Source organism: Chinchilla lanigera, unplaced genomic scaffold (assembly GCF_000276665.1).
Source record: "Chinchilla lanigera isolate Chin_1 unplaced genomic scaffold, ChiLan1.0 scaffold00066, whole genome shotgun sequence".
NCBI classification, from domain to species: Eukaryota; Metazoa; Chordata; class Mammalia; order Rodentia; family Chinchillidae; genus Chinchilla; species Chinchilla lanigera.
In genome coordinates, this window is record NW_004955467.1 from 9,452,128 (window position 1) to 9,460,365 (window position 8,238).

At 48.1% G+C, this 8,238-nt stretch overlaps 1 protein-coding gene across 2 annotated transcripts in view; it reads left to right on the forward strand.

The window, feature by feature from the left end:
• Positions 1–295: 295 nt before the first annotated feature.
• Zbtb4 (zinc finger and BTB domain containing 4) overlaps positions 296–8,238 on the forward strand; it is an 18,072-nt gene continuing 10,129 nt past the window's right edge. Inside the window, exon 1 of one of the 2 annotated variants that reach the window (XM_005399488.2) lies at positions 296–495. The gene's annotated coding sequence lies outside the window, so the exon portion shown is untranslated. Of the gene's footprint in view, positions 496–1,365; positions 1,973–8,238 lie in introns of those variants that run through there. The other variant, XM_013522210.1, reaches the window with a different exon arrangement.

Below are 8,238 nucleotides of genomic sequence, written 5' to 3' on the forward strand. Positions count from 1 at the left end.
GCGGGGGCCCGGGCCGCGCCCCGCGCAGCGACCGCTCCTTTTTGGCATTGACCTGGGGGCTCCGGGGTCGGCGCTGGGCCTAGCCCCGCCCCCGAGCGCGCGCGGCGCTGGGGGACGACTAAGGGGGCCCTGGTATGGCGCCTCGTCGAGGTCGAGCGGAGGCTGGGGGGCGCTACCGCCTGGGTCTGTGGAAGGGGCTGCGCTCACTCCCCGTTGGAAGGGTTAATTCTGCAGCCTGATGTCCCCCTCCCTCCGTGGGGCATGTTGGGGGTGGGGTGGGGAGGGTGTGATCCCGGGCAAGCGCTGCAAGCTGCTAGGAGGGCGATGGCGTAGGAGCCAGGCAGAGAGGGGGAGGGGTGGGCTGCCGAGCTCCCCTGAGTTGGGGTGAGCGGGGTGCGCAGTGCGAGCAGGAGCACCGGAACAACCGCGCAGTGGGGTCAGGGTTGTGGCTGTGCGTCTGGAAGATTGTGTCTTCTGCAGTGTTGTGAGGGCAAGGTAAACAGCTCTTGGGGCACCACCATTTGCTCATCTGGCAGGCAGGGATCCGGGTAAGGGTCCTTCTGGGCCTTAGACGTAGAAACACAGGAAGGGTATATCCAGTGTTGTGGGCAGGATTACAAGATGTGGCCCTTATGGCTATGGCCATTCTAAGCAGGGCACAATTTGACTGAGTGCGGAGTTTGTTCCGTGTGAGCTTGTATACATGTGTTTTTTGCACGTATGTCTTGGAATATACATATGAACTGTTTATGAGCAGCTGTTTTCTGCATAGCTGGTGTGGTATAGTGTTATGGAGGGCGCCAGAATGCAGAGTGTGTGTCCAGTTGGAGGGGACAGTTGTGGACCTCTGAGTTCGAAGGTTTGAAGTCTTGGTCCCATTTCTGTGGCAATGTTGAGGTGTGTGGTCCAACTGTGGCACGGACAAGCGGACGGGTGGGTTTGTGTGTCTGTGATAAGAGAGTTGTATGGGGGCTGCATGTCTAGAACTCAGATCCTACCGATCACCAGGGTGTGTCTCTGTTGCCTATGGGTCAGCTGGCGCTGTTTTTGCAGGCTTTTGGGTGGGATGTGCAAGCTGTATTTATGGGACCATGGTCGGCCAAGCAAGGAGATGGCTGTGTGTTTGCAACATTCTCCCTGGGATTCTTTTGTGACGCTGTTTGTGGCAGCCTGTCTGGGTTGTTGGGCTGGGAGGGAGCTGGTCAGAAGACACTTGTGGGGAGGGACGTAGCGTGACAAGGGCAATGTGGGCCTCGGACTCAAGAGACGAGCTGCAAGCTGTGTACGCGTGCCTACCTTCTGCGTATGTAAGTGGTGGTGTGGGACTGCTGAGGGGATGTTATGGGAAGGTGGAGAGATTAAACATGGGGCAGAGCAAGGGCAGCAGGCAGGGTGCTGTCGGGTGGCACAGCGCGTCTTTTGCAGGGTCTGGTGTGCCTGCCCCTCACCCAAGTGTCAGGGTCACTGGGAGGAGAGTACTGGCGCCTGCGAGGGAAGTGAGCTTAGACAGAGTGGCTCCTTGGACGTGTGTTTATGTAAAGGCCGGGTGTGACTTTTGTCACTAAAATGGAAAAAAGAAACGTGAAATTTTTAGTCTCCTCCTCCCGCTTCGCCCTCTCTCTCCCCCTGCCCCCCTTTTCGGGTATCTGTGACGCACACTCGGCCCCACTCTGGTGACAGTGGAAGGTGGAAGGGCCTCAGATGGAATCTGCTCACTAGGCACATTCCTCAGAACAGGTGTTCCTCACCTTTGGGGCCTGAGCCCTGTGGCAGGGACATGTACACAACACTGTACTGTGGCTGGTCTGTGGGCGGCAAATATACAAGAGGTGAAAAGGGCGCCGTTTTTGGGTCTTCCAGCATGGTGTGTGGTGGTGGTGGTGGGGTGCTGGCTGCTGTGTGAAGATTCTGCATGATAGAAGCCGAATAGTTCTGGTGACCCTGTGACTTCTTCACTGGTACTTTTGCCTAGGTGAGTTTCAGTTCCACAGCTGTAAAATGGGGCTACTCACCTGCCCTACCTGTCTTCCAACAGCACATGGGAAACAGACCTGGGAAGTAGCTACAATCTGGGGATTGTATTTGTGTGAGGTCCTGTCAGCCCTGTGCCGGCACTGGGAATCCCCTTCTCTGATCTTTACTAAGAGGAGTAGCTGTAAACACTTGGTTTGCACTGCGTTCCAGGCATGGATCTCAGTGCTTTTACCTGCCATCACTCATCTGGTCCTCACAGTAGGCAACCTGACCACTGTCTCCTTTCAAAGGAGGTAACTGAAGCTGGACGTGGTGACGCACTCCTGTAATCCCAGCACTCGGGAGGCTGAAGCAGGAGGATCGTTGTGAGTTTGAGGCCAGCCTGGGCTACAAAGTGAGCTCAAGGCTGCCTGAACTGCATAGTGAGACCTTGTCTCAAAAAGACAAAAGAAAAAAAAAAATCAAAGGAGGTAACTGAGACCTAGGGAAGTTAAGTAATTTGCCCAAAATGGCATAGCTAGTAAGAGGTAAAGGTGTATCTGAACCCAAGCAGTCACAGTCAGGTTTCAGATTCTGTCCTCTGTTGATTTTTTTTTTTTTTGTGCTGGGACTTCAACTCAGGATCTTGTGCATGCCAGGTAGGCACTGTGCCTCTGAGCTATATCCCTGCACCGCGCTTTGTTTTGGCATTGGCCTTGAACTCCTTGTGTAGCCCAGGCTGGCCTTGAACTTGTGGTGATGCTCCTGTCTCAGCCTCCCAGATGCTGGGATTACAGGTGTGTGCCACCATGCTGGACTCTACTGCCTTTGTGGAGCATTCAGTACACCTCTCTGTGCACTGTCCCCCCCACAAATACACACACTTTTGCAAACACACAAAACCCAGTTTCTGCAGAACTGAGCATCCCACTAGTCTATTTCAGAAGGTCAATGTGCTTAGGCAGTATTCTCAAGAGTCCCATCCCAGAGCTTGAGAACCTAATCTCTGCTGCTATATAATATGGGTGCCAGCCATAGGGGCAAGAATGTTGATGAGTCAGAGGAAAGAGCGTCCTTGTCTTTTGTGTCAGGGGAAGGCCATAAAGGAGTTCGCATTTGAGTTGGACTTTAACATTTTGGAGGCCCAGGCATGGTGGCACGCCTGTAATCCCAGCACTTGGGAGGCTGAGGCGGAACAATCATTGTGAGTTCGAGACCAAGCCTGGGCTACAAAGTGAGCTCAAGGCCAACCTGAACTACATAGTGAGACCGTCTCAAAAAGACAAAGAAAACAAAAAAACAAAAAAACATTTTGGAGGGATGTTGAAAAGAGGTTGGGGAAGGGGCATTGCTGGGAGGAGAACCAGCAGAGGCTAAGGCCATGATGACAAGCCTTTTAGAGAGTGAATACCCAAAGTGCAACCCAAAACCTGCTTATTTATTGCAAAATGCCAACACTGCAATTAAACCTGAACGCTAAGGTTTTAGTTTAGAAAAAACAACTGTTATCCGATGCTCAGCTGCTGGGGCAACTTGGCTCGAGTGCTGACAGACAAGCTCTGTGTGCCTGGTGTACCACGAGTGCCATAAGTTGGACGCTATGGGGCTACAGGGTTGGAGGTGGGACATGATGTGCAGATTGGAGAGCTCACAGGGTATTTAAAGCGAGAATAAAAAAAGGCAAGATTAAAGGAAGGCTGAAGCAAGACCAGAGCCCTTGAGTGCCTGGTGGAGGAATTTGAACTTTATTCTGGTGTCATCAGAGACCAGACACAAGTTTTTGAGCCCAGGATTTAGTATTGGAGCTGAGGTTAGGGATGCTTACTCTCAGTGGATAGAAATTTGGATGAAAGAGGTAAGCCTGGTTGCAGGGGAGGCCATGGCCTTGGACCATGTGAGTGTTAACCAGAACCTGAGCTAGTCTGAGGTGCAGAGGTAAATTAAGAGGAAGACTTCCAGGGCAATTCTCAAGTCCGCCAAAGTTGGAGCTGGACTTGGTGACTGCTAGATTTGGGAGCAAGGGAAGGGTGGAGTCAGACATGACACATTTAGCACTTGGCACGTGAGACCTTGTGTGGTGATTTATGTAACCACCTGGCCTGCTATAGGCCCCTTTAGGGCAGGATCCAGCAGTATGGCAGAGGAAAACATTTAGCATCTGGGGTCAGCCAGGCCTGGATTTGAATCTTGGCCCTGCTTCTTTTTTCTTTTCTTTCTTTTTTTTTTTTTTTTTTTGTTTTTTTGAGACAGGGTCTCGCTATGCAGTTCAGACTGGCCTTGAAGCTCACTTTGTAGCCCAGGCTCTCGAACTCACAACCATCCTCCTGCCTCAGCTTCCCAAGTGCTAAGATTACAGGCATGCACCACTGCTTCTTATAAACTATGTGACCTTGAACAAAGTACATTCCTGTCTGAGCCTCAGCTTCCTCTTCTGTAAAATCGGGAGAATATAAATTCCTACTGTGGGTGGCCATTTTGATGATATGCTCAAGTGAAGCAATGCATGTAAAGCTCTTGGAAGTGTAGCCTGCAAATTGTGAGCTCCCCGAAGTGATCAGGTTATAATCTCCTTCCCCAGCTCCTGGCCGACTCAGTTTGGCACCTGGAATATCTTCTGTCCCAAGGGAAGGCAGACTCTAGGTCAGTTTTGAGGGCAAGTTTGTTCATTTACTAGATTTTTTTTTCTTCTTGTGCTGCTGAGGATTGAAGCCAAGGCCTCATGCATACCACTGAGCTACATTCCTAGCCTCTAGAACTATTATTTTAATTTCCCATTATGTGCTCTGCATTATTCTTTTTGTTTTGTTTTGTTTTGTTTCCAGTATCAGAAATCGAACTCTCGACCTTGCGCTTGCCAGGCAGGTGCTGTGCCGCTGAGCTAAATCCCCAGCCCCTCTGCATTACTCTTAAGGGCTAAAGATATGGCAGTTAACAAAGCAGACAAAAGTTCCTGCCCTCACCCCCCTTGGACCCTACATTTTAGAGATAAGTGAGCATTGTCTTTTACTAAGTGCTAAGGAGAAGAATAAAGTGGGGGGGGATAGGAAGTTTTGGAAGGTGGAAATTGGTTGGGGAAGGCCCTGGGCAAGGTGATTTTGGAGTCAAGGCTTATAAGAGGGCTGGCAGCAAGGCCTGAGGTTATCTGGAGGAAAGAACATTCCTGGTGGACAGAACAGCAAGAGGTGGAGCATGTCTGGTGGCTGTACTCAGATCCCCATGTCAGTGGCACCTCTGAGGTCACACACAGGCAGTCAAGGGTAGAGAAATGGTAAGAACAAACAAATAAAAAACTTAAAACCACAGAGTCACCCAACTCACTTTGAAGCCCAGTTTCTGCCTCTTTTCTTCACCCCTTCCCCCCACCATTTTCCAGGGTTGAGGTCCAAGATGAGGCACAGTCATCCCTTGGTGGTATACATGGGAGAGTCATTCCAGGACACTTTACAGATACTGAAATCCACTGCTGTTCATGTCCCTTACATAAAATGTCATTTAAGCCCGGTGTGGCACATGCCAATAACCCAGCACTTTGGGAGACAGGAGGAACGAAAGTTCAAGCCCAGCATAGGCAACTCAGTGATTTAGCAAGATCCTGTCTCAAAACTGGGTGGCGTGGGTGGGGTAGTGGGGATGTAGCTCAGTGCAAAAACCCTGTGTTCAATCCCTACTATAGCAAACACAAAAAAGGCATAATATTGGCGCCTAACTTATGTGTACTTTAAATTACCTTTACTTATAGTACTTAGTACTATGTAAATAGTTGTACAGTATTGTTTAATGATAAGAAAAATCTGTACATGTACAGATGCAATTCTTTTTACAGTTAGCAATTTTTTAAAGGATATTTCAGCTCAGCATGCTTTTTCATGATATTTCAGTGATGCATGCTTTTTTTTTGTTTGTTTGCTTTCTGGTACCGGGAATCGAACTCAGGAGCTCGCACTTGCCAGGCAAGCGCCGTGCCACTGAGCTAAATCCCCAGCCCCTGATGCATGCTTGTAATCCCAGCACCCAGGAGGCTGAGGCAAGAGGATCACTGCAAGTTCGAGGCCAGCCTAACTATGTAGCGAGACCCTGTCTCAAAAAAAAAAGATTATTTCAATCCTTATTTGATTGAGTCTGCCACTTATTAACTCATTTAATTTTTATAACAACCCCACAGAATGGGAACTTTTAATCATCTTCATTTCATAGACAAGGAAATTTCAATACCAGGAAGTTAAATAACTTGCTTGAGGTCATATAGCTAATGTCTTCTCCACCTCCCATGAAGGCTTACAGGGCAGTGGCCAGTGGTGGGGCAGTTGAACTCAAGAAAGCTGGGTCCGAAGCATAAGGTTCTGAGTTCATTTCCTGGTACCAAAAAAAAAAAAAAAAAAAAGCTGGGTCCAAATCCCAGCTGAGTTAGCAACACGACCAGGGGCCAGGGGAATAGGGGTGTAGCTCATTGGTACAACATGTGTTCAGCATGAAAAAGGTCCTGGGTTTGAGCCCCAGTACCACCTAACAGAGCAGAACACCTAGGGACAAATCACCCCACCGTTACATCCCCTCAACCTGGAATGAGGTTATAGTATTTAATTTCTCTAAACCTGTTTCTAGAGTGTAGTTATTTTGGATGTTGATATGATACAGATAAAATGCTCAGCACTATACTTTGCACATAAGTATTTCACAAATGGCAGCTTCAAAGACGATGATGATGATGATGGTGATAATCCTGGGTGATCTCTAAGGACCAGTTAGTTGGCTTTGTTGTTCTCTAAGAACCCCTGACAGGCCTTGACCAAGTATTGTTGCAGTCAGCACCCAGGTACACGTCTGCAGGTACCAAGCATGTGAGGTGTGATCATGCAGGTGAGAAGACAGAAATGGTGACTGGAATTGGACCCTGACTTTGCTCACATGCTCAGGGCTACTACCTCCTGGAAGAAGGGGCCTTCTTATTTTCACACGGACACCAGTGAGCTAGTGGCACCCCAGTAGATGCTACAGACGTGTCCTTCCTTATGGTGTAGTGAAGTCATCAAGAACACACGGTTCCGCTGAGGGTGGTGGCACACACCTGTAATCCCAGTACTAGGGAGGCTGAGGCAGGAGGATTACAATGAGTTTGAGGCCAGCCCGGGCTACATAAGCACGTTCAAGGCCAGCCCGCATTACATAGCAAGACCCTGCCTCAAAAAAAACAAAAACATTGATTCCCAGTATCAAAAAAAAAAAAGGAAAAAAACCATAAAATCTAGAAAAGAACCAAAAACAAACAAGAAGAAACAGGCTTCTGAACCAAACTTCCTGGGTCAGATCCCAGACCAGCTACTATTGGTCGTGTATTTTTGGGAGAACTATCTAGCATATCTGAACTTTAGTCACCTTAAAATGAGGAAGCTAGCTTGGTGTGGAAGTGCATGGCTATAATTCTAGCACTCTGAAAGGCTGAGGCAGGTGGATCTCAAGTTTGATCCCAGCCTGGGCAACTTAGCAAAATCCTGTCTCAGAACTAAAAATTATAAAAGAGCTTAGGATGTAGCTCAGTGAGAAAGCCATGGGTTTGATCTGTAGTAACACATACAAACATACACAGTTACACATACACACACATACCCATACACACAAAGAAGCTATCTCCTATCAGGATAGTGTTGAGAAACAAATAATGCAAATGAAGTGCTGATTCTTGGGGTCCCAGTGGGCTAAGGGGCTACCATCCAAGGCTATGGAACATACCCTAAACATGGGTTTACTGGGGCTGGGAATTTAGCTCTGCGGCACAGCGCCTGCCTGGCAAGCGCAATGTTGTGAGTTCGATTCCCAGTACCGGAAAAAAAAAAAAAAAAACATGGGTTAACTACTTACCAGTCCAATTATTTAAATACAAGATGACCAAAAGTTGCATATGTTTTTCATTAATTTTTATAATAGGAGATATACAAACAAGTTTATCAAATTTATTCAATAATTTTTCTGTGTGTGGTATATCTTACAGCATTGAACACACGATGTAACATTACAATCTGGACAACAGTATCTGGTCTCTTTCCAAATTCTGTTTTTTTTGTTTTTTTTTTTCTTCTGCTACCAGGAATCGAACTCACGACCTTGCGCTTGCCAGGCAGGCGCTTTGCCACTGAGCTAAATCCCCAGCCCCTCTTTCCAAATTCTTTTTGCATTATTGTCTTTCTTTAAATAATACACTCTACACTGTTGCACTGGCCTTTCCTTTTTTTTTTGTACTGGGAATTGAACTCAGGACCTTGCACTTGCCAGGCAGGTGCTTGTGCCACT